Here is a 25,279-nt window from a genome sequence, read left to right as displayed (position 1 = left end):
GAGACCATAACAATGCCTTGGAACAAATTGCCTTGGAATCCATGCCTTTTTTTTCTTTTTTTTTGGCAGAGACAGGGTTTATATAAAAGAGAAATGACCAGTCTACATAGGCAATGACAAAGAGGCCATTTCTGGTGTCTGTGCAAGGCTCCCCCCTTCGCCATGAGGTGCTTCTTCCATCATTACCCTCCCTGGTGCGAGTGGAATGCAATTCAATTAGACCTTTGCTTACTGAGTATGAGTGCGAGCCAGAACCCTGTGGACAGCTGGGGGCGCAAAGATGAAGACACCACAGCTCTGTCCTCAAGGAGTTCGTAGCTGGTACATTAGTTCGCTAGCGCTGCTATGACAAAATGCCACAGACTGGGTGGCTTTAGACAACAGGAATTTATTCTCTCACAGTTTGGCAGGCTGGAAGTCTGAGATCAAGGTGCCAGGAGGGTTGGGTTCTTCAGGTGCCTCTCTCCTTGGCTTGGAGATGACTGTCTTCCTCCTGTGTCTTTCTGAGGTCTTCCCTCTGTGGGAGTCTGTTTCCTAAACTCCTCTTGTTATAATGACACCAGTTATATTGGATTAGGGCCCACCCTAATGACCTCACGTAACCTTGGAGTTAGGGTAATTACCTTAATTACCCTATCTCCAAATATGGTCACATTCAGAGGCATGGGGGCTTAGGACCTCAACATATGGATTTTAGGGGAGCATAATTCATCCTACAACAGTTTGGCACGGCACTGCCATCTAAACACCCTTCAATGGCACACAAAGTGATTGGTTCATGCAGTCAACAAACACTGATAGAGCACCTAGTGGTGCCAGATGCTGTTCTAGTTGCCGAGGATACAGCGGTGGACGGACAGAAATTGCGGCTCGTGGAGAGCTCACCATGGAGGAGAGTAAGGAAGGGAACACATTAAAAGTGTACAGCGGGGCCACTTGAGGTTTTAAGCAGGGTGGTCAGGGACTTCCTCCTTGAGAAGGTGACAGTGGAACGTGTGGATGTTGCAAATACAAGAAGGAGAGTTTATGAAACAGAGAGGAGGCTATACTTAATTTTGTAGGGCAGGGTTGGGGGAGGGTAGATAAAGGCTTTCCAGGGGAGGCAACTTTCATCTTCTTAGAAATAAAATGGTGATAGCTACTATTAATGAAAATTCTCCATGCTTTCTTGGTGAGTCTTCACAACAACTCTGCGAAGCAGCTGTGACTACCCTCAATCTGCAGATGAAAGAACCAAGACCAGAGAGGGTAAACGTCTCACCTAAGGTCACACAGCTAGTTCATGGCAGAGCTGGGATTTGACTAGTCTGTCCAAACCCTGTGTTCTTGGCACACCACCACACAGCCTCTCCTGGATAAGCAGGGCTTCAAAGGGGGAGTAGAATTCTGGGAGGTAGAGGAAAGTGAGAGTGACTCCTATCAAAGGAACCTAGTCTTCCCAGGCAGAGCAGACAGCATGAGTAAGTCAGAAGGCAAGAAAACATCTGAGGAATGACAAGGACTGGGGGGTAAGGGGCAGGGGTGTGAGGGCAGAGGTAGGGAGGAGGCTGAACAACTCAGGTTGGGGCTAGATGGCGAAGAGTCTGGAATGCCGCACCAGGGAGTTGGGATTTTGGTCTGCAGGCAAGGGAGGGTCCAAGCCTTTTGGGCAGGGTCCTGGAAACAGAGGGGTCTTGGATTCAAGGTGTGGGGTGGGGCTGGCAGGAAAAGAGGCACATCAGTGAAGAACAAAACCTCAAACCAGGCAGCTGAACAATACTCTCAGCTAACCCCAAATTAAACAGTCAAGGCTCAGGCTGCTGAGAGATACACTTTCCCGCTCACCTCCAAGTTTCTCCTTTAAGTAGATGCTGGGAGCTCTTCACTTTTCATCTGGAATTTTCTCCCATTTGGTTTGGCCTTTCTTCCCCACCACAGAATAGCTGAACAATTGGGGTTTGAGCGCGACAGCAGATTCTCCCTTAATCAATTCCCCCAAAATAATGACAGCCAACATTCACCAAAGCCTTAGTGTATGCCAAGTGCTAAGTTTCACTTCTCAGAAACCCTACGTGGACATTAAGGCTCAGAGAGTTTAAGGAGCTTGGTCAAGGTCACACAGCCTGGAGCAGTAAAACTGGGATACGAACTTTATGTGTAGACTTAGGGATTGTGTTAAAATACAGATGCTGATTCAGTGTGTCTGGCGTAGGGCCTATGATTGTGCATTTTATTTTTTATTTATTTTTTTGAGATGGAGTTTCCCTCTTTTGCCCAGGCTGGAGTGCAGTGGCGTGATCTTGGCTCACCGCAACCTCTGCACTCCGGGCTCAAACGATTCTCCTGCCTCAGCCTCCCGAGTAGCTGGGATTATAAGCATGTGCCACCACGCCTGGCTAATTTTTGTACTTTTAGTAGAGACGGTGTTTCGCCATGTTGGCCAGGCTGGTCTGGAACTCCTGACCTCAGGTGATCCACCCACCTCAGCCTCCCGAAATGCTGGGATTACAGGCATGACCACCGTGCCTGGCCATGACTGTGCATTTCTAACAGGCTCCTAGGTGAGGATGCTACTACACAGGTGTGGCAAGCTTTAAGGTACAGGGCTCTGTAAGGCTCCCCAAGAAGCACTCTCCTCTTCATCCTTTGTTCTTTCTCCTTCCCACCGTCAGTTCCAGAGACAGGTGGTGGCATTTCCTGACCTTTCCCTACAAGTGGCCTGCAGCCCCTGGCGGAGAAGGAAAAAATGGATCAAACTGCCAGAGCAGCCCCTGGAAACTTCTCAAGGTGGCTGGCTCACAGTCTGGCTGTCAGGATGGTACATGGCTCCGTTCTTGACCTCCCTAGGGAGACATCTGGAGGGGGTGGTGAGGAGTCAGCCTGCAGAGGCCTCCTGCAGCGGAGGATCTCAAGCCCTTGGGGGTTCAGAGGCCAGAGGGAGCTGCAGAGCCGGGATCCCAGGGGTCTACCCAGAGGGCAGCAGTGCTCTGAGCCCAGGGAGTGCTCAAGAGCTGCTTGCTCTCAGGGAATCACACCTCCGGGCTTTGACAGGGATGCCACGTCTCATCGCAAAGCTTTTCACTGGGGCTGTCAGAAGAAATAACAGGGCTGTCTGGGAGCTTTCAAAGGAAGCATCTTGTCAAGACATCAAAACCAAAAAGGATGCTTTTAGCTTTGTGGGGTCTTCTGACAGGGCTGTTAACAGATTCTGCCTCAGTTCATCAAGGGTAGATCTTTTTTGAGGGGGTGAGGGCAGGAATTGCTCCTTTGTGTTTTAAAATCACAACATGACACCCCCCAGCCCCCAGAAGGCATTCTGCTGGGTAGATATGTTGTGGCAATGGTGGCGGGTGGGGGCAGGGCGAGAGGAATTAGATGCTACAAAGCGGAAGGCCTGGGCTTTGTTTTGAGCTCCAGCAACCCAGCTCTCTTCTCATCTGTTTCCATCCTTGCCTCCATTTTTCTCATCTGTTAAACAGAATTGCCTTTGAAAGGTCACTGGTGACCCAGAGTAAATTCCTGAGTTTTCTGGTTTTTCCCCATTCTACCTTAAATCTAAATTTGAATTTTGGGGTTGGTCCTATAATGTGGCTCCCAAACCATCACACATCACCATCACCTGGAGTGCTTTGTAAAAATACCAACGAACCTCAGTCCAGAGTTACTACACCCAAGCCTCCAGGTGCAGAGCCTGGGAATGTGTATTTTTAATCAGAAGTCATGCAACTGCTGCGCAGCCTTGTTTGCTACCTTTGGAATCAAGACATCACCTGGCTTCTTCTAATTCAGAACTGGTTGGGCTGAAACACACTGTCCCATGAAGACACAGAGATGGTCACAGCTGCATTTTTTTTTTTTTTTTTTTTGCTGCAGCTTAAACTACAAACAGCCAAAGCTCCCTGCTGCACAAAAGAGTAGAATACTGTATTAATAATCCCAAAGGGAATGACAGACAATTTGGAGGATGAGGTAGAAACAGGGGAAGAATTGTACAAAATTACAATCCTGGAAAAGAAAACAGGATGCTGGCTGCTTGATAACATAGCATAAAACATCTTTATAAACACGATCCACAGAAACAGTTGGTGATTTGGGAAAGTTGAGATGTAAGAAGCGATTTCCTGTTATCTGTGTTTGTGTTTTAACTTTTTGTATTGCTTAGTTGCTCAAACTGACTGACACATTTTTAAAAAGAAAAGAAGGGGGTTGTTGATCAAGGAAACCTAATAGTACTAAAATGTTGTTTACATGCATAATCTTTTAAAATTGCATTCTATTTAGAGACAGGGTCTCACTCTGTCACCCAGGTTGGAGTGGAGTGGCATGATCATAGCTCACCGCAACCTCAAACTCCTGGGTTCAAGTGATCCTCCCACTTCAGCCTCCTGAGTAGCTGGGACTATAGGCACATACCACCATGCCCAGCTTATTAAAACAATCTTTTTTTTTTTTTGTAGAGATAGGGGTCTCATTATATTACCCAGCCTGGTTTTGAACTCCTGGGCTCAAGTGATCCCCCTGCCTCAGCCTCCCAAGGTGCTGAGATTACAGGTGGGAGCCACCACACCTGGTTTACATGCATAATCTCTATTATTCCCAGAACACCAACTGATGGCTGTGATCTCCCTTTTACAGATGAGGAAACTGAGGCTCAGAGAGGTTCAATGGCTTGCTGAAGAGGGTAGAACCCAGATAATCCTGGCTCCACACCTGCTGCTTGATCCCTATGACACACAGTTGTTCATTGTTAACAATTCTATTTCCTGATACTGTGTCTATAAATTAGATTTCTCACAAATTCCAAGTGGCCTTGCCCCTCTGGGAGTGTTCAAAGGAGGAAGATTTTAATTGAATTGTGATGTCTTTTTCAACATGCTGCTCTGAGAAGCTCTTGTTAGGGAGAAAGCTGACATGATCCTTTCTAACCAAAAAAGCTTCATGAGTGGCCCATGGAAGTTTGAAGTGAGGTCTGCGGCTGCTTCACGCCGCCTGCCGTGTGAGCGTCGCCACACATTTGGGTGACACGGGGCCCTGAGAGGAGGCTGGGTGTCCTGCCAGAGGTGGCTTCAGACAGGGCAGTCAGTACTCAGGGGCAGAGGAAGCCACTGATGTCTGAGAAGGTAGACCCACGTGAACCTGGAGCCCTGAATTTACTAATCTACTCCGAACCAATGAATTCCAAAGCTCAGACCCCTCCGACCCTTCGACAAGTAAAGCCTTGGCCTCCAGGGGCCTTGTTCTCCATCAGTGCTCAGCATTAGTGCTCAACAGGTCAGTGGAAGTGGGGCACAGGCTGAAGCCAGCACCCCCAGTTTGAATCCTGGCTTCATCACTTACTAGGAGTCCACTTTTCTCTGGCCACAGCCTTGGTTCCCATCTCACAACCCCCAAACCCACATGCAAGCCAGAGAATACCAAATGCTGCATGTTAATTCACCATGGCCAACCTCAGTTCCTGCAGCTGTAAAATGGGGTGAACCTTCACCTGCAGAACTGGCCCGAATGAGGACCTTCGAAACTGATGTGTTCTAGGACTAATCACAGGAGATGACTTTGATTAGTAAGCTAGTGTGAGTGGTGAGGGGACTGGCAAACTGATGTTCAGAAGGACTGTTCCACCCCTCCTCCCCATTAGACCCCGTTTTCCTCCACAGCGCCTCTCAGTGGCCAGCCACTGTATCAGGTGCTGCGTACTTCTGCTAGCTCATCTCACCTAGTCACGCCGCTCTGAGATTTTTTCGTACTCATCTTTTGTTCCTACCTCTTGAATTTCCTGTGTAACTGTTCCAATATGAATTTCCCAACTGCGCCTCTCTGTTTTAGTAGATTTTGCCTTGTATCTTGCTGAGATCCAGCTCACCTTTTCCATCTCCAAGCATCTCTTTGCTTTCCAGTTGGTTAGGAGGAGGTAGTTGGTCGCCCTGTTAAAAGGCTAATCCCTCCACCAGGCCTCCAGCTCAGCACTCATGGGTTCTGTCAACTCCTGTCTCCCTCCACTGGGTCCCCTTCCCTTTGGGTTACAAACACCTCAGGTTGCCGTTTCCATAAAAAGGCAAACAAAGCAAAGCAAAGCAAACATGAAAAGCAAGGCTAAATCTCTCATGACGGCTCAATTCCACCACCATCTACACATCATTATATCAGCTCCTTCATCCTATGGCAGAGGTGAAGAGCTCAGGCTCCTGAGTGGGAGACATGCCTTCGAGGTCTGGTTCCACGCCACGGGTGAGAGACCCTGGACAAGATCCACCAATCCTTTGAAGCCTCAGCCTTTCCATTTGTAACATGGGGATGAAAATGGTAGCCACATCAAAGGGCAGCTGAGAGTATCCTGTGAGCTAATTTGAGTATACTTGGTTCTGTGCCCGATCCTTGATGAGCTTGGAGCTCACAACAGAGAGTACCTGTTGTTGAAATGATTTTACCGTCAAAATTCTCAAAGGAAGTTTATGATTACACCTGCTAACCGCTTCTTTTACTGCATGCTTCGCCCCTCACCTCTGTGGATTCTGCCCTCCCAGCTCTGTTGACAATTTTATCTTAAACTGGCAAATATATCCCCCATCACTGACTCTGCAGGGCAAACTGCCATCCTCAAAACACCTCTACTGGCTGCTTCTTCTTGATCTCGATTCTTCTTCTTCTCCTTCTTTTTCTTTTTTTTTGACAGAGTCTTGCTCTGTTGCCCAGGCTGGAGTGCAGTGGTGTGATTTCAGCTCACTGTAGCCTTGGCCTCCCGCACTCAATCAATTTTCATGCCTCAGCCTCCTGAGTAGCTTGGACAACAGGTGCACACCCCCATGCCTAGCTACATTTTTGTATTTTAGTAGAGACAGTGTTTCACCATGTTGCCCAGGCTGGTGTTAAATTCTCAAACTCAGGCAATCCGCCTGCCTCAGCCTCCCAAAGTGCTGGGATTACAGGTGTGAGCCACCGTGCCCGGCCCCTCAGCTTCCTCTTCTGTTTTTCTGTTCTCAGTAGGTGCATCGCCATGCCCTTGGCTCTTCTCATCCATCTCCTCTCCATCTTTCTTGGTGAACTCATCCATCCCAAAGATCTGAGCTCATCCTTGCAGATATCTACCAAACCAACCTTCCTAGCCCTGGCCCTTCCTCTCCAGAGCCCCATACTTTCCTTCCCAGCTGCAGGCAGCTGGCAAGAAGACAGGAGGGACTAGATGGATTCGTAACTGGACAAAGGCTGGAGTGGCCACTCTCCACTGAAAGCTTAACAAAGTCAGAATAATTCATGAAAACCAGGAAACATAAGCTGGGCATGGTGGCTCACGCCTGTAATCCCAGCACTTTGGGAGGCCGAGGCGGGCGGATTACGAGGTCAGGAGATCGAGACCAGCCAGGCCAACATGGTGAACTCCTGTCTCTACTAAAAATGCAAGAACTAGCTGCACATGGTGGCACATGCCTGTAGTCCCAGCTACTTGGGAGGCTGAGGCAGAAGAATCTCTTGAACCCGGGAAGTGGAGGTTGCAGTGAGCCAGGATCTCGCCACTGCACTCCAGCCTGGTGACAGAGCCAGACTCCGTCTCAAACAAAACAAAACAAAACAAAAACAAAAAGAAAACCAGGAAACATAATACATGAATAAAAAAAATAGATGATCCGGCTGGGTGCAGTGGCTCATGCCTGTAATCCCAGCACTTTGGGAGGCCGAGGCGGGTGGATTGCTTGAGTTCAGGAGGAGCTCGAGACTGGCCTAGCCAACATGGTGAAACCCTGTCTCTACTAAAAATACAAAAATTAGCCAGGTGTGGTAGTGGGCACCATAATCCCAGCTACACAGGAGGCTGAGGCGGAAGAATTGCTTGAGCCCGGGAGGCAGAGGTTACAGTGAACCGAGATAGCGCCACAGCACTCCAGCCTGGGTGACAGAGTGAGACTGAGTCTAAAAAAAAAAAAGATAATAGACGATCCAATTTCACTTGGAGAACAAGGTCTACTCACTTATGCCCACCAGGAGAACTTGGCAGCAGCTGAGCTGGATGGCTTTGAGAGTCTCTTCCAAGTGCACGCTGTGTGCATCTATGATCACCACTGGGGGAAGGAGTGGGGGTTCTCACATAGACCTCAGATTTAACATCTCTAGAATCAAGTTCACCTGCTTGCCAAACCTGATCTTTCTGTAATATTCCTTATTCCAAACAAATGCACCAGCATCCACTCAGTCATTCAGGCTAGAAACCGGGATGGCACTGGCTCTTCTACTTCTTCCCCATCCTGGAGTCTGCTATGCCCCAGGCCTTCCTGACTCTGCTTTCATGAGGTCTTCTAATTCTTCATTGCTCTGCCCCAGGTCCTCCTCGGGGCTTTCCTCCACAACTGCAGTGAGTGCTGCACCTGGCCTGAGCCCTGGGCCTCCCCGGTTGGGTGCAGGCATTGCCTATCTAGTGCCCTTTTCCTCCTCCAGTTTTTCTAGAGAAAGACCCCTACCCATGCCTGGCCCAGGTGGAACCTCCGGCACTGCACATGTGACTTGGTCCTGCCCAGTGAGAACATCACTGTCTCCAGGAACAGTGAGTGATTAAGGAACAGCCTGATCCAAGTACAGCAGTCAGAATCAGTGGGATTCCATTCTGGGGCTTTTATTGGAACCCTTGGGAGAACGAATGTGCTCCTTTCTGGTGGAGGTGCTGAGGACACTGGATAGAAGCTAAGAGGCACCAGTGGCTATCTCGCCATGACGCAGGAGAGCATGCCTGGGCACTGAGCTGAAGGCTGAGTTGAGAGTTGCAGAGAACCAGTCCTGATGATGTCCCACTGAATCCCACTGTGTCCCAGTCCAACAGACTCACAGATTTTTCCACAGTGTCAATTTGTTTAAACCAGTTTGATGGGGTTTTCTGTCACTTGTAACTGAAAACATCCTGACAGATAGAGTTTCAGGCCAGCCTCCTCGCTGCCACCATTCCTTTCTAAAACAGCAGTTCTCAGTCTTTTCCTGCCACGACAGCATGGTTGCTGGGATGCCTATTTGTAACATTCTCTCAGGGTTACCTGTCATCCTTGGGTTGGTTCTAACCCCACACCATTCCCTCTTCCTTAAGAATTTCAGGACATGAGTGGGATGGCATTTTAACAGGAATAACCTTGCCAATCAAGAAAAGTAAGCCACTCACAAACTTCAAGGCTTTATTTTTAGCAACAGATTGCTTGCTGCCCCATACCTCACAACTGATGCCATGGCTGAACATCATGTTTCTAAACACGAATCTGATCACGTCATCCCTGTCTTCAACACCTCCCTGCACAAACTGGGAGCGAGCTGTGAGAGGCACTCATCGCCAGCAATCTGCATCTTACCACTCTGTTCCCTTCTTCAAACATTCCTAGTGTTTTAAAAGGGATCTACAGCAGAAGATCTATTGTTGTTTTTTTTTCTTTTTAGAAATAGAAGTATAAACATAGCTCAGGCATTCACTCGTTCGTTTGTTCATTCATTCATTCATTCATTCTTGAGTGCCTGCTATGTGCCAGACACTGCCTTAGATACTCAGGGAATAAGGTATAAGATTCTTGCCTTCAAGGAGTCCACCATCTAGGAGGGGAGACAGAAAGTAACCAGAAAACAAAGAACTTCTAGTGGTAAGTGCTATGCAGAGAGGTTTTAAAAATGATGTGATGGTGACCAAAGAGTTACTCTCGGCCGGGTGTGGTGGCTCACGCCTGTAATCCCAGCACTTTGGGAGGCCGAGGCGGGCGGATCACGAGGTCAGGAGATCGAGACTATCCTGGCTAACATGGTGAAACCCCATCTCTACTAAAAATACAAAAAAATTAGCTGGGCGTGGTAGTGGGCGCCTGTAGTCCCAGCTACTCGGGAGGCTGAGGCAGGAGAATGGTGTGAACCCAGGAGGCAGAGCTTGCAGCGAGCCGAGATTGCATCACTGCACTCCAGCCTGGGCAACAGAGCAAGACTCCGTCTCAAAAAAAAAAAAAAAAAGTTACTCTCAATGGTATAATCAGGGAAAGCCTCTCTGAGGAGAGGGTATCTCAGCTGAGATCTACATGTAAGGAACAGCCTTGACACACTCAGGAGTGTCAGTGAAAACAGAGGAGGATGCTCACTGACGACCTGTGACAATTTTGTTCATTGCAAATAATTTTCAGATTATTCAGTTATTATTTAAAATTCATATTCTCCCCAAAGATACTTTTTTGAAAGGTCTTAAAAAGCTCCACTGAAATGTACTTTTCCCTTTTCAACATGAAAACAAAGCTCCTCAATGGTTTTATAATGGAAATAAGTTTTTCTTTCTCCTACTTAAGACAATTCAGGAATAGTTAAATATGAGATAAGAGCTTCAAACAGATCAAAAAAAAAAAAAAAAAAAGACACAGAGAGAGGAAAAAAAGTCATCTGTGAGTCCAGATCAAATATTACAAGAAATTTTAATCCCAAATAATAGTTTTCATAAAGTGGATTAAAAAAACTACAGCACACGGCTTTCTGAAGTAGTCAAAATGATGCACTGTCTTGACAGCTTATAAAAAGAACTTGGAGGCTGGGCCAGTGGCTCATGCCTGTAATCCCAGCACTCTGGGAGGCCAAGAGGGGTGGATTACCTGAGGTCAGGAGTTCGAGATCAGCCTGGCCAATGTGGTGAAACCTCATCTCTACTAAAAATACAAAATTAGCCAGGCATGGTGGTGCATGCCTGTAATCCCAGCTACTTGGGAGGCTGAGGCAGGAGAATTGCTTGAACTCGGGAGGCAGAGGTTGCAGTGAGCTGAGATCGTGCCATTGCACTCCAGCCTGGGCAACAACAGCGAAACTTGAAAGAAAGAAAGAAAGGAAGAAAGAAAGAAGGAAGGAAGGAAGGAAGGAAGGAAGGAAGGAAGGAAGGGAGAGAAAGAACTTGGCACCCAAATGCCATGATGGGAGAAGCTGATGGAGAAAAGCCAGAATCAAGAAGGTCCATAGGGCACTGGAGTGGGAAGACTCTTAGAGGTGACCTGCGCTATTCATTAGTCAAGGTTAACCACAAGATTTGGGAAGGAACAGAATATAAGTACGGTGAGAGGAGCTTCACCACCGTTACAAAGCATTTGTGGCCTGCCTGGGCAGGTGAGTGAAGTGTCTTCCAGAGGTGGCTGTCTGTTCTCAATGTCAAGATCAGGGTGTTTTGGACTGAACTGATTCTTGAGAAGTCAGTTGAGTGGGTAAGTCCATTAGCTTTAGAATCAGTACAGAATGGTTTGAATTGCAGCTCTATCCGACACTTCCAGTTGTAGGAGGTTGGCAAGATACATGGCTTCTAGATTTGGTTTATTTATTTATAATAAGTAAATTTATCTGGAGCTAATGACCGCCGCATAGGGGTGTGAGGATTAAATGGTATAATGCTTATAAAGACTCCATCATAATGCCAGGTACCTGCAAACATGCAATAAATGGTAGCAATGTTTATGATGACTCGAGGGCAGCCCCAATAGATGATTGATTAATTAATTAATTAATGTAGACAAAGTCTCACTCTGTTGCTCAGGCTGGTCTTGAACTCCTGAGCTCAAGTGATTCTCCCGCCTTGGCTTTCCAAAGTGTTGGGATTACAGACGTGGGCCACTGTGCTCAGATGTAGATGTATTGTAAAGCTGAAATTAGTGTGTGAGAAAGAGTATGATAATGAGGCTAATTTGATCCATTTGAGGAGATCGAGGTAACTCATGACTCTACACCCTGAGCCAGGAAAGTCAGGAAATTGTCTTTGTATGTGTATCTACCTAAGTTTCCAATCATAAACCAATCACATTGTAACACCTTTACTCTCCCTCTTTCTCTGAGCAATAATCTTGTTTTTTTTTTTTTTTTTTTAAAAGCAATAAGATTAAGACATATTTTGAAGCAAAGTGGCTTTATTATTTTTTCTGTTAATTCCTGATGTTATAATCTTCTCCCAGGCAAAGTATTCTTTCTCTGTGTGGAAAGAATCATAACAGCTGCCACCATATACAAGCACACATACCTACACGCCCACAAACACGGAAAACCAGGGCTTAGAGAAGAGTGATGTGTTTCTGAAAGCAGAAGAAATAATCTTGCTAAGACAGAAAGAAGAATCAATTCTGGTTTTATGTGTCACATACGTAAATAAATAAGGCACTATCAAATGTTTAAGATAAGCCTGCTCTGATTTACAATCCATCAAATTCTGCTATCAAAACATTTACAGAGGCTGCGAGACTACAGGGATTTATAATATCGACAATTCCTGGTGTAACCTTTTCATTTCCTTCCTTGTGGGTGATTCGTGCACACTCCATCTTCCTGGAGCCGGGAGAGGAATGAGATTTCTCTGCTCCCCAGGCACGGATCAGGGCGAGACAGGGCTTTTCAGCAATTCTTAGATTCTGTCTGTCAGATCTTTCTCCATTCTACCCTCCATCCCCGCCTCCAGGCCACCCTTTGCAGCTTTCCCTTGAACCCCTTTCATCTCTACCTCGAAGAGACTTCCCTTTATCTCAAAGCCTTGGATAAAGGGTGAAGGTTTACTCTTATTCTCTGATAGAATGTCCTCCACGAAGCCATTCACTGAAGCCAGTTAAATCCCAGACAAAAACCACTCAGATTGAAACCACATCGAGAGGCTACGTTTCGGCATCTCTTTGCACAGGACCCAGGGAGTGGTAGGCTGAAAAATGGTCCTCAAAGATATCCAGGTCCTAATTCCTGGAATCTGGAAATCTTACTTTGTACGGCAAAAGGGATTTGGATGACATGAAAAGGGACTTTGACAGTGTGATTAAGGATCTTGAGATGGAGAGATTATCCTGGATTCCCCTCGTGGGACCTAAATGTAACCACAAGTGTCCTTATGAGAGGGAGACAAGAGGTTTCTTTTTGAGATGGAGTTTCACTCTTGTCATGCAGGCTGGAGTACAATGGTGCGATCTCAGCTCACTGCAACCTTCGCCTCCTGGGTTCAAGTGATGCTGGAGGCAGGAGTTTTGACTATGAAGGAGAAGGCAATGTGATTATGGAAGCAGACGTTGGTGTGATGTGCTTTGAAGATGGAGAAGGAACACAGGTGGACACCAGAGGCTGGAGAAGGCAAGGAAACAGATTCTCCCCGAAGCCTCCAGAAGGAGCCAGCCTGCCAATACCTTGACTTTAGCTCAGTGCATCTGATTTTTGACATCTGACCTCCAGAAATTTAAGAGAATAAACTTGTGGTGCTTTAAGCCACTAAGTTTGTGGTAATTTCTAACAGCAGCCATTAGAAACCAATACAGTGGGCAAGCTGAGCTCGGTTTGCAGCCTGTGCCATTCATCTCACTCCACTCCACCTCTTAGGAAGCTCCTCCAGCAGCCCTGGAGAAGCTGAGCTGCTATTTCTTGGGAATGGGCAGTGAGCTAGAACTCTCAGCCCCAACCCATAAGATTCGCAAGGCCAAGATCTGCTGCTGTTTTCAGTTTCCACAAAATTGCCACAGTTAGGATGATGACTGCTTCTGCTCCACATCTGAAAATGCTAGTATTTAGAGAGACGCGCACCAGCTTGTACTGTCCGTGCCACCTCCAAATCACGTCTACGGTTCATGTAGCGCTCTCATTTTCCACTATGACCACTCCAATCCAAGGCACCAACATCTCTCATCTAGGCCTCCTGCCTGGTTTCTCTTGGGCCCCCGCTCATTTCCTTCTCCCATTCATTAATCCTCCAGAAAAATATTTTAAAATCAGAAATCACATCTTCTTAAATATCCTGGTGCTCAGGCCACATCCTAGACCAGTTACATCAGAATCTTGGGGTAGGGCCAGGTATTGGTAGGTTTTGAAGTTCCCTGGGTGATCCTGATGGGCAGCTGGGGTGAGAACCTCCTGAAGACTCTGATGCCGCAGCGTGTAATGACTGGGTATGTATGTGACTTACACCCTCGGCTACACACCCCTGTAGAGAACCTCTGCTTTGGGAGGTGAAGGATCTTACTTTGAAGCTGCTGGAGCTAAATCTGTCTTTAAGCTGAACTAATAAATATTTTTCTTTTTATTTCCTAGGGCTGTAGTGAGGATCAGATGACATAAGGCGTGCAACATTATCTACCTGCTCTCTCCCCTCTCTCTCTCTCTCTTTCTTCTTTCCGTCCTGTCTTCAGTCTTATAAGAGATGAATGTCTTGTGGCAGGTCCTTCTGCAGGCCCAAGGCTAATGGGGAGAAACATGAGGCCTACCGCACAAACTCTGGCCCTTCCCATGCAGGCAGCAGTGTATGAGCCCTGCATAATACTCATGGCTCCTGGAGGCTCCAGGCATGGAGCCTCATGCACGACTGTGTCCCAACACAACAAAACAGCTTCAGTCAGGCAGGGTGAAGGCCAGGGGAATTACGGCTGCAAGTCTGGACCTGATGTTGTTCAGCCCCACTCATTTTATAAGGATCAGAGAGGTATCATGGCCCATGCAAAGGTACATAGGCTGGGGAGTTATTGGCAAGTGACCTCTGACAGCCTAGTGGAAGATGTGCCCTATCTGGACCTGGAACAGCCCTCAGGCCAGGGAGGCCTCCCATGGTAACACCAGGACCAGCTTTGGGCCGAAAAAGGGATGGTTCTGGTTGACCTTCCTGGTGTGATGTCTTGGTGAATGGACCAAAAACTGGTAGGTGCCAGTGTGCCAGCCAGTCCTCCTACTTCCCATGGGTCTGACAATATTCCCAGCACCCCCATCCTCCATCTTTTAGATGGTCTCTCAGGCTGGACACAGTGGCTCACACCTGTATTCCCAGCACTTTGGGAGACCGAGGCAGTCAGATCACCTGAGGTAAGGAGCTCAAGGCTATCTTGGCCAACATGGTGAAACCCCGTCTCTACTGAAAAAAAAAAAGAAACAAAAAATAAAAATTAGCCAGGCGTGGTGGCAGGCATCTATAACCCCAGCTGTTTGGGTGACAGAGCAAGACTCCATCTCAAAAAAAAAAAAAAAGTTCTCTCAGGACACGTGTGGGATGCACCAAAAGGTGGGAAGAGAAGGTCCTTTGTAGGATCACCTTGATCATGGAGGCAAAATTCTTACCAAGTCTGTCCCATGTGGAAGGGTTCTAAAAAGGCGTGATTTTTAATTTACACTTGAGAAAGAACTTGCGGAGACCGTCCATTCTTTCACAATCCCTCTTTCACATTTCTAAGCAATTCTGTAACTGTTGCTCTTATGTAGAAAGTCACCAGGCTGCTTGTTCCTTTTTGCCAACAGTCCTCTCCATTGCCTCTGCAGCAGTAATGACCGCGGTGATGCTGCTGATGGTAATAAGTATCCCTCGGGTCCTGAGTGTGCACTGCAGCCCACAAAACATTTTTACATGCATCCTTTTGCAGAAGCCTCTTAGCCCTGAGGAGGCAGAGCAGGAAATGCTAGGGCCTCTATTTTCCCCTGAGGCTGCTGAGGCTGAAGAGAGGTTTCTTCAGCAATCTGTTTCAGAGCCTTCATTACACCCGCTCTGTGCTGTTACCTTCCAGGTTTTAGAAGCAGGTAACGGGAAGATTGTTACCTTCCTGTTGTACAAACAAGAGCTACAGCATGGAGCCAGCCTGCTGAATTAAGATGGGGACCAAAACTAGATCCTTCTTTGGCCCCTGTGGTTCCCCATTAGGTGCAAGAACACGGTAGTCAATTTCAAAAGCGATGTGGCAGCCATAGCTTCCCATAGAGCCATAGAGTTGGATTTATACTGGTAACCTCTGTACTCCATAGATTTTGAGACTGTGTGTGAGCTACTGGTATATAAGAACAAGAAACAGAATGATGCTCAGTGGAGTTTTTCAGACACGAAAGCCATGTCTTTGAGATTTGCTTTAGCCTCTTCCAGGGGAATTCCCAACAACTGTCTTTTTTTTTTTTTTTTAAGACATGGTCTCACTGTCGCCCAGGCTGGAGCACAGTTGCACAATCTTGGCTCACTGCAACCTCTGCTTCCTGGGGTCAAGCTTTTCTTATGCCTTAGCCTCTTGAGTAGCTGGCATTACAGGCGTGCACCACCAGGCTTGGCTAATTTTTGTATGTTTAGTAGACACAGGGTTTTACCATGTTGGTCAGCCAGGACTCGAACTCCTGACCTCAAGTGATCTGCCCGCCTTGGCCTCCCAAAGTGCTGGGATCCAACTGTCAGTCCTAATGTTCCAAGATGCAATGACCCTGGGTAAGGAAGCTTGGCCAAAATATAAAGACATACACAGATATGAAGAAGCAAAACCCTACACACAAATGACAAGTGGGGTTACTTCTTGGCTGATGGAATGAGCAAGTCTGATCAAGGAGCTCCCGCTGATCAAAGCAGGCATACAGGAAAAAGTAAGTGCACCTGGTGTCACACGAGTGGTGTTAGAAAAACGTTATAACAACTAGCTTGTTTGAGGGAAAGCGCATTTCAGAAGTAAAAGAAAATCTCAGTTTTCTCATCTGTATCACGGAAATAATAGAAACTAACACAAGATTGCTGTGGAATCAAATAATATTCATTGAAGAAAAGTACACAACACAACTTGGCATATAGGAAATGTTCAATAATGTTAACCAATAAGATAATAACGGTAGTAACTGTAACAACCACAGTAAAAATAATAGGATGTCCTATCTTTATGGAAAACCCACCTTGTCCCAAGTCAAGATGATCACCTGGCTTCCTCATTTCCTTTCCCACACCTGTGGGGGCACCAAGCTCTGTCACTCAGGTTGGCAAACACAAGAGTCAACTTGGATACTCCCTCCTGGCTCAGGGTGTGAGGCCTTAGCTCATGAGTTGGTTTCTCTCTTATAATCTGAATCCATGCTCTGTTGTCATTTGTTTGTAACATTCCAGATGGCTCCACACTAGTCCCAGCCATCCTGACACCTTGCCTATATTATGGGAATCGAATGACTTTCCTTCCTTCCCAAGTCTCTCTATCCCAATTTGCCCTGTGCCTGCTGCCAGGCAAATCTCCCCTAAATCTCTGATCTTACTCATCTCTTCTTTCAGTAATAATCCATGCTGGCTCCCCATTTTCACTGAATTCTATCCCAACTCATCTCCCAAGACATAATTCCAAGGTTCTTCCCAAACCTCACACACTCTTCTCCTGAACATCCTGCCCCCCAACCCACAGGCTCTTTGAATGTCCCCTACTTCTCTCTGCCAAATATTTTCTGATGATTTGCCAGCCAGACCCCTGGTGTAGGCACTGGGGACACAGTAGTGAACAAAACAATCCAGTTTCCCCGATAAGCCAATATTCTCAAAAGCAAGGTTGTTGGGTTCTTATCCACTCATTAGTAGTTCCTCTATTCATTTAACAGATATTTGAGCACCCACTAAGTGCCAGCTTCTGTCCTGGTGGGAGTGGGGGAGATAAATGAGATGGAGGAGATGGAGCGTGGCTTAGGGCTGTCCTCTTGGAGCTTAAGTCTAGTGGAGAAAAAGAAAACAGAAGTACTGATAGTGCAAGCGTCCTAGGGCCAATTTTAGGGGTAGTATGGGACTTTACGAAAGCAGGGAGAGGAGAGGGGAAGCAGAAGCTCAGTAGTGTTTATCTTGAGGGCAATGGAGAGTGGTGCAAATTGATGTGTATTTCAGAAGCCACCAAGTTAAATCCCCCTGTGCCTGGTGTTCCCTAGCTTGCCTCCAGTGCTCTTTCTGGATTCTTATGAGTTTGATTTCTAACGCAATGGGATCTTGATCTGCCAACATGGTTTGGCTCTGTCCCCACCCAAATCTCATCTTGAATTGTAGCTCCCATAATTCCCATAATTGTGTCATGGGAGGGACCCAGTGGGAGGTAACTGAATCACAGGGGCGGGTCTTTCCTGTTCTATTCTTGTGATAGTGAATGAGTCTCATGAGATCTGACGGTTTTATAAAGGGGAGTTCCCCTGCATAAGCTCTCTTGCCTGCCACCATGTAAGACGTCCCTTGCTCTTTCGCCATGATTATGAGGCCTCCCCAGCCATGTGAAACTGTGAGTCAACTAAGCCTCTTTGCTTTATAAATTACCCAGTTTTGAGTATTTTCTTTTTTAAGATGGAGTCTCACTCTGTCGCCCAGGCTGGAGTGCAGTGGCACAATCTTAGCTCACTGCAACCTCTGCCTCCCGGGATCAAGCGATTCTCCTGCCTCAGCCTCCCAAGCATCTGGGATTATAGGCATACGCCATCATGCCTGGCTAATTTTTGTATTTTTAGTAGAGACAGGGTTTCACCATGTTGGCCAGGCTGGTCTCGAACACCTGACCTCAAGTGATCCACCTGCCTCAACCTCCCAAAGTGCTGGGATTACAGGCATGAGTCACTGTGCCCAGCCTGGGGTATATCTTTATTAGCAGCATGAGAACAGACTAATACAACACTATTTATCGATTCATTCGCTATGTCACTGGCTTACCCAGTCCCAGGTGCTGTACTAGCTTGTGAGGCTACAAAGAAAACACATAATCCCTGTGATGGGGTGCATCATGGTCCTCCAAAAGATACCCAGGTCCTAACCCCTGGAACCTGTGAATGCTATCTTATATGCCCAAATAAGATGTTATCTTATACTGCAGATGTGATGAAGTTAAGGATCTTGAGGTGGGGAGATCGTCCTGGATGATCTGGGTGGGCCCTAAATGCCATCTTCAATGTCTTTCTAAGAGAGAGGCAGAGGGAGATTCCAGACAGAAGAGCAGAAGGCCATGTGACAGCAGCAGGGGGAAGCGGAGTCAGAGAGAAGGTGCTATGCACTAGCACTGAAGATAGAGGAAGGGGCTGTGAGCCAAGGAATGCAGGGAATGTAGCCCTAGACGCTGGAAAGGCAAGGAAACAGATGTTCCGAGTGAGTGTGGCCCTGCTGATGCCTATGCCTTGTAAGGAGTTCCCTAGGACCAGCCGAACGAGGAAGAAAACACACTGGGGCCTGGCTTCCAGATGGTTCAAATCTGCACTCGCCACCTGACAGCGAACAACTGCAACTACAGTGCAGCGATGGGCCGTGGAACTCTCTGGTCTTCCCACATTCCCCATCGTCCTGAAGCGGCTGGCTTGACAGAATGGTGAAATGGCCTTTTAAAGGCTCAGTTACAGCAGTCACAGGAAAGTATTACAATCCCTATACTCAGAGAGTTTACTATTTAGTACAGGACATAGCCTTTAATTAAGGAACCACATAAATTAATATCTAATGACAAACTGACAGCAGCCAGACAGCCTGCCTTTACACGGGAAGACATTTCTCCAGGCAGGGCCCTCAACCCTTGTTCCGCACCGGCATCAACAGAGGAGCTTTTAAATACCCCAGTGCTCAGGCGTCACCCCATACCAATTAAGACAGTTTCTCTGTAGGTAGGGCCCAGGCATTTATATATTTTTTCAAAGCTATTGGAGAGTTCCAGGGAGCAGCCCAGCTTAAGCAGCACTGGTTTCAGGCCAGCCACTTCCCAGGAGATCTGAGCTGGGGCTCATGCGTGTGGCTTCTGTGAAGCACACTGATAGGAGAGGTTATTCCCATTCAGTTCCTCTGTTAGGTGGGTTTGTAAATCTGGGCTGTCATCTCACTTAAGCCGTCACCAGAAAGTCCATTTCTGTGTGTGCCCCCCCCCACTCTGTCCCATGTCCTCTTCTCCACCTGCAGTCACAATGGCCTCCCAATCACCCTTCCACTCTGTCCCTGTGATCTGCTGAAACACACCACTCCCTTCTCTTAACCGTTCCCTGGCTCCCTAGCACTCCCCAAATATTGTCCAAGTTCCTCCATGTTGTCTTCAAAGCCCTGCTTAGAGAGCCCGGGCTTCCGATTCACCCAGTGTGTGTTGGCTATTGCAGAACCTGCTTTGCCCTCCTCCACCTCTAGGCTTTGCTCAAGCTGTTCCCTCTGCCTGAACCAGGTCTCTCTCCAAAATCTTCCTATCAAAGGCCAACCTCTAGCATATCTTCAAAGCCTTGCTTATATCCCACACTCCTACAGAGTGTGTCTGGATTCCCTCTGTCAAATTGTTTACTCCCTCCTCTACTCAAAGAGAACACAGTTTGAACTTGTTACTCTGTAATATCTATTAGAGTTACCTGTGTGGGTATTTCTCTCCCCCAGTGGGTCAAGAGCTCATTTTGGGCAAGAACCTGGTGCTGTTCATCACTGTGTTTTCCGTAGCACTAAGCACTGGGGCCTGCTCAGCAGGTGCTCAGTCAGCAGTTACGGAAGATCAATCACACACCATTGTGTCCTCCTCTACGCTGTGTATCTCTTGACGTCTAGTGCAATTTGCACAAGACACTATTAAGAACCTCACTTGGCAATTGTTTGATTTCAAGGGGAACAATCAACTAGTAATTCATGCCACAACTGTGTAAGAAGTTCCATCCAAATCAGTTTAACTTACTCCAAAGTTATCTTGGGGTGAACATACAAATCTCAAATGCTGAGAAGTCAGGCTGATGCTGGGACTGCTTTTGTATAGCCAACTAGTAAGCTTTTCAGTGGGGTCCCCCTTTTCCTCTCTAGGAGTTCTTCTAACAGCTGACAGCACAGTAAGTTATGTAGTTACTCCTGTATTTTTCTTAATAGCAAGATGTCACTGACTCAACTTCAAAGGAGGAAGAGAGACCTGTGAATTCTCCCATATTATTAGCAACAGAAGTAACTACAGCAATAACTGCAAGACCCCAACACAACTGAGACCATGACTCAGAGACCCTCAAATATCTGGCCACTTAAAGATTGGAAGCTACAATATATGGGGTATGGTGGACCATTTGTTCTCTGTCTGGTCACCAGAAATTCACTGACTGGCCAATCGGTTCATTCAATCATTCATTCAGTAAAGTATGTACTGAGGGCCTAATATACACCAGCATTGTTCTGGGCACTGAGATTATTGCCCTCTGGATCTTCTATTCTAGAAGACCCCTTGCTCTGACCTAGGTCTGGGTTATGACCTGTGGAGATCAAGAGAGACTGGAAGTGAGATTGTGCGAGGCCAGGCTTTGGCCCCAGTCTGTCTCTGCTCACCATCTTTAATGGATTGAATTTTGTCCCCCTAAAAAGATACGTCAAAATCCTAACCCTAGTACCTTAGATTTTCAGTCTATTTGGAAATAGGGTCTGTACAGAGGTAATCAACTTAACCTGAGGTCACTGGCATGAGCCCAAATACAATATGACTAGTGTCTTTATGAAAAGGGGAAACTCGGGTGCAGAGGAAGACAGGCACTGAGGGAAGATGATGTGAAGAGCCACTGAGAGAAGATGGCCGTCTGCAAGCCAAGGAAGCCTGAGGTGCCCAGCAGCTAGGAGATGGGTCTGGAACAGATCCTCCCCTAGAGCCTTCAGAGGGAGCATGGCCCTGTTGACCTCAGCGTTGGACTTCTAGCCTCCAGAACTAGAAGACAATGAATCTCTCCCAAGCTACCCAGTTTGTGGTGCTTTGTTACAGCAGTCCTAGGAAACTGATACACCACGCAAAGCAGGAATCTTTCTTTCCAGGTAATCATGGCCTGGATAACCTGCTAGGGAAGGCCCACCTAACTGATTCTGCCAATTTTGACAATGTGGACCCATCTTTCATCAGGACAGAGCACAATGACTTGGGATGGAAATGCCTCATATTTTAGCAAATTCGATGTATAAACGCTTGGCATTTACACTTGAGAAGCTGAGGGGTGGTGGTTATTGACAGGAATCTGTCAGAGAGCATACCCATGGAGCATTCAAAATTAGGAGCCATTCAAGAATTCTGGTTTGCATACAACTCTTTAAAAAGCCAGCTACCCTGAAAGGTGCACTATCTGAGCTCTGCCTTTGCCTGTGATGAGCAATGTTGGTCCTGCCTCTTAGTTCTGCTCTCAGTTTCCACCATCGGCTTCTCAGATTTTCCTTCCAGGACCAGCAGGCAGGTGGGTGTGGTGACTTTGTGGCAGACACTGTGGCAGATTAAAGGTGGTTGCAAATTGTGTGACACTTTTTTCATTCAGAGATGGGGTTCATGTTCTCATCCCTACCTCCCTTGAATCTGTGCTGACCTGTGACTGCTTTGACCAGTATAATATGGTGGAAGTGAATCTATGACAGTTCTGGACATATTTAAGAACCTATGACAGTTTAAGAGGACATGCAGTTTCTGCTTCTTTCCTCTTGGAGGAGTCAGAAGTTTGACTATTTTGAGGCCACCATGCTGTGAGGAAGCTCAGCCTACCCAAGCAGGGGAGACAGACGCTCAGCCAGTCTGCAGCTGCTCTAGGCCCATCTCACTTGAGGTCCCCAGGCCTCCTGGAGTACAGACAAGCCATAACTGCTACAGTCTGTCTAAACTTCTCACTCACAGAACTGTGAGATATAATAATTGTAAACTTCTGTCTGCAACTTCTAGTTTTACTGTGGTTTGCTACGCAGCAATAGTTCACCAGAACAGAGGCCGACCCAAGATATCAACCAGGAATGTGAGAAGATTCTCTCTATCTAGACTTTGACACTGACAAGTAATTTTAGGAAGACATGAAGGATGCTGAGGTGGAGTCCACACCTGATGGGGCCACCTGGTTGGCTCTGTCAGCTGGAAGACACAGGCTGAACTGCCCCCTTTGCAGTCCCCAGCAGCCCACCGGGCAGATGGAAAATGTGACTAGAAGGGAAGAGAATCTCTATTACACAATATTACTAACAGCTCTATGCTGGCCACTCTGCTAGGTGGTTCATGTGTTACTGTTAAACTTTACAACCCCTTGACAGTAAGTGTTTCATGCATATGGAAACTGGAAGCTCAGAGACGTTGAGCAATACACCTAAGTACCATAGCCAATGCAAGGCAAAGCTGGGATTCAAACCCAGGCTCTAAAGCTGTGCTGTTTGAAGGAACCCAAAAAGGTCAAAGTTGGGGTGATCTGACACAGGAAATGGAGGAGAAGGAACAGGAGGAAGGTCCTAGAACAAAGTGGAGCCTAGTTATTCAAAGGTCCCCTAGGTCATGGCTGCCACATGATCCATTTGGCAAACATGGAAGGTTCCAGCCACCAGCCCTGAGACCAAACAGCTTTTCAGAATCTCACAGGAGCAATGGTTATGAAAATGCTCTGCTAAGAGTTTTCTGCAGGGCAGGGGGACTGACTCTGTCCGAGCCCTTCCCTAACATCTGCTGATTTTGTAAGTGGATATATTTAGTGGTGGAACAGTTTTTCTTCCAGTTTCATAACACTTAAAAAAAATCCCGCTTGTCCTATTTTTTTCTTTTTTTCCTTTTCTTTTTTTTTTCATGAACTCACAAGTGATGTTGCCATTCTTTCCATAGCAACACACTAGGATACGGACTCTGCTTTGCTGGGAGAAGTCTAAGAAAGACCTGGGAGGAGGGATAAGAAGGTGTTGGTGGGGGTGGGGAAAACAGTTCTAAAACTTCAGCACCCAAAATGAATGCAGGGGCTGCCTGAGCCATTTTAGCACAAAGAGCTACAAGTGTCATCCCAGCTCCGTGCTCCTCTCCTGTCCTCGGGGGATTCCTTCTTCATCAACAGGCACAGGTTCTAGAGGCCCCTGTGTATTTGTTTCCAGCCTGTCATTTGCTCTTCCTGAAGTGCTCTTTTTCTTCAATTCTCTTTTAATCCTTTTGATGACATAGGGAAGCAGCTTCAACTAGGTGACATCTGTTTTTAACAGTTTGGGTTAACATCAACTCATCTCTTTTTTTTTGCCCCCGAGCTTTACTGAGGTATACTTGGCAAGAAAAATTGTATATATTTTAGGTGTACAACTTGTTTTGATATAGGCATACATTGTGAAGCGGTCACCACAACTGAGTTGATATATCTATCACCTCACATAGTTGCCATTTTCTCCTTCCTTCCTCCCTCCCTCCCTTCCTCACTTTCTCTCTCTCTCTCTCTCTCTCTTTCTTGATGGGGTCTCCCTGTGTTGCTCAGCCTGGTCTCAAAATCCTGGGCTCCAGCGATCCTCCCACCTTGGCCTCCCAAAGTGTTGGGATTACAGGCGTGAATCACCATGCCCACGCTTCTTTTTTGTGGTGAGAGCACTTAAGATCTGCGGATCCAAACCCCCAGGGGAGGAGCAGCAGTGGTGGTGGGGATGGGAAAGAAGAAAAACCAGCCGGAGTGCTCATCCCTGTGGTTAGCACTTGGGCACAAATCATCTCCTTCAAGCCAGGCACGGTAGCTCATGCCTGTAATCCTAGCACTTTGGGAGGCCGAGGTGGGTGGGTCACCTGAAGTCAGGAGTTCAAGAACAGCCTGGCCAACATGGTGAAACCCCATCTCTACTAAAAATACAAAAAAATTAGCCAGGTGTGGTTGTGGGTGCCTGTAATCCCATCTACTCAGGATGCTGACGCAGGAGAATCGCTTGAACCTGGGAGGCAGAGGTTGCGGAGTGAGCAGAGATCACGCCAATGCACTCCAGCCTGGGTGACAGAGTGAGACTCCTCCATCTCAAACAAAACAAAACAAAACAAAAAAAATGTCCTTCCATCCTCAGAATGGCCCTATAAGATGAACATTCTTATCTCCACTTCCTTGAGGAAACTCAATCTGAAACCGAGAATCCAGAAGGTGCCACATACGAGCAAGAGATCTAAAAGCACAAAGCAGGACACAAATGTAGGTGCTGTGTGTTGTGGTGTGGTACTGTCCAGCCCGCCCATATGGAGCTCAGCCCTCTCGGCCTGAAGGCAGAAGAGCCAGCACCTCCTCTCGTGGGTGACTTGTGTTCATCACATCGATCCTGCCCTCGTGCTTCCCAATGCAGCTCTCTACCTCTCATTTCTATTCTCTGAGAGGCTGCGGCTGTGAACTGGAGGGCATGTGGCCTGCGGGATGGCAGGTAGTCATTAAAAAACAATGCTTCTGAAGAGTATATAACCTCACGTGGACACATGCCTCCAATGCTAAGTGAAAAATGAAGCTACACCTCACCGCATGAGTCCATTTATGTGACATCTGGAGAAGGCAAATCATACAGACAAATCCATTGTTTTCCAGGGTCTGAAGGTGGGTGTTGAGTTTTTGGGGTGATAGAACAGTTCTACGTCTTGATGTTGGTAGTGGTTATTCAACAGCATGGGTGTGTCAAAACTCACAGAATTGTACACTAAAAGTGTAATTTCATTGTATGTAAATTATATCTTAATTTAAAAAGGCAGTTGGTACCAAAGTTATCAAAAGAAAAAAAAAGCAAAAAAATGCAGCTACACACCAGTATATACAACAGGATTCAATTTGAATTTTTTTTGTTTGTTTGTTTGTTTTTGAGACAGAGTTTCACTCTTGTTGCTCAGGCTGGAGTACAATGGCACAATCTCGGCTCACTGCAACCTCTGCCTCCCAGGTTCAAGTGATTCTCCTCCCT

General features: G+C 46.9%; 1 protein-coding gene across 7 annotated transcripts in view; it reads right to left on the bottom strand.

Moving 5' to 3' along the window:
- Positions 1–25,279, bottom strand: part of ZHX2 (zinc fingers and homeoboxes 2) — a 268,568-nt gene that overhangs the window by 99,607 nt on the left and 143,682 nt on the right. The window lies entirely within an intron of this gene.

Source organism: Symphalangus syndactylus, chromosome 7, assembly GCF_028878055.3.
Source record: "Symphalangus syndactylus isolate Jambi chromosome 7, NHGRI_mSymSyn1-v2.1_pri, whole genome shotgun sequence".
NCBI classification, from domain to species: Eukaryota; Metazoa; Chordata; class Mammalia; order Primates; family Hylobatidae; genus Symphalangus; species Symphalangus syndactylus.
The sequence above is the reverse complement of the archived record's forward strand: the minus strand, read 5'-3'. Positions and strand labels throughout refer to the sequence as shown.